The following is a 274-nucleotide window of genomic DNA, read 5'->3' as shown; positions in this document are numbered from 1 at the left end:
TTTTTCACATACATTTCATTTTTATTTTCCATCAACTCATCTTCAAAACACTCTCCTGCAACCCGCCTCACCAATTTATATTTATAAAAAGTATTATTTACCTCAAATCTGTAATCCTCCAAGAAGCTAGCCTGAAACTAGCCAGAAGCTAATCCAGAAGCTAGTTAGCTCCTTTACTGGCAAATCGTTAGTATTCAGCTAACCACGGTTTGTGGTCATCAGCTATCCTTTAGCTCGAAAATCTATCGCCAGTTCTGTACGGCGCAGCGCGGCT

Source organism: Oncorhynchus tshawytscha, linkage group LG25 (assembly GCF_018296145.1).
Source record: "Oncorhynchus tshawytscha isolate Ot180627B linkage group LG25, Otsh_v2.0, whole genome shotgun sequence".
NCBI lineage: Eukaryota > Metazoa > Chordata > Actinopteri > Salmoniformes > Salmonidae > Oncorhynchus > Oncorhynchus tshawytscha.
Note: the sequence above shows the minus strand (reverse complement) of the source record.